This window comes from Hippocampus comes, unplaced genomic scaffold (assembly GCF_001891065.2).
Source record: "Hippocampus comes isolate QL1 unplaced genomic scaffold, H_comes_QL1_v1.1 C16720132, whole genome shotgun sequence".
Classification (NCBI taxonomy): Eukaryota; Metazoa; Chordata; class Actinopteri; order Syngnathiformes; family Syngnathidae; genus Hippocampus; species Hippocampus comes.
In genome coordinates, this window is record NW_017837506.1 from 1 (window position 1) to 743 (window position 743).

The 743-nt window shown below is 43.7% G+C and overlaps 1 long non-coding RNA gene across 1 annotated transcript; it reads left to right on the plus strand.

Moving 5' to 3' along the window:
- Positions 1 to 117: 117 nt before the first annotated feature.
- On the plus strand, positions 118 to 743 carry LOC109508997 (uncharacterized). Its single transcript, XR_002166838.1, has 3 exons — positions 118 to 208; positions 277 to 379; positions 680 to 743. It is a non-coding gene; the product is annotated as an uncharacterized LOC109508997 (long non-coding RNA).

The window sequence follows — 743 nt, forward strand, 5'->3', positions numbered from 1 at the left end:
AATGAGGCAATAGTTTTGACCATATATTTTTGCTAATGGCTTTATGTGAGGTGCTGAGTGTCTGAAATTATTTTTCCCCCCCTCGTATAAACTTTTGGTAAATGTAATTCATATTTAAAAACACTTTCCAGTCATCAGGGCAGAGGTTTTGGGAGGGAAGACCGACAGTGACAACCAACTCATTCAGTACATCATCAAACAGACCAAGGTAAAAGACATAAGACTTATATTATCTGTATAGATGCAAATCTAATGTGTCTCCCCCCCGCCCCCCAGATGTTCAAGGGCCCTAAAAGGAATTTTGATGCCATCTACACTGCATCCAGCTCTGCAGCATGTGGAGTCACTCTGAAAAAAGGCACCATGTATCTACTCATGGGTAAGGAGTGGAACAATTCTGGAGAAAATAGTTAGCCCTGGAATGAGCCTAGCCTACTGTAACCCTTCTTCCCGGCTATCAAAATGTGGCCAAAACTAGCTGCTACACCACTAATGTGGCAGGAGGAGCACAGAAAGGCATGGATAGGTCCAAAGGAAGCGTTGGCTAATCGGCCAGCGGTTGAATATAATTGTAAATCTTACTGTGCAAACTTTGCACAGTGGTGCCTTCCCTTCAAGTTTTGTGGCTGTCGAGATTTATCATGTCACGTTCTTTTTGTATTTTCTTCGGTCATTATAGGCAAACTGGAGTCCAACGGCTTGCTGCGCATCACCGGGTGTGATTTCTTTCAGCCGTGGAGTTC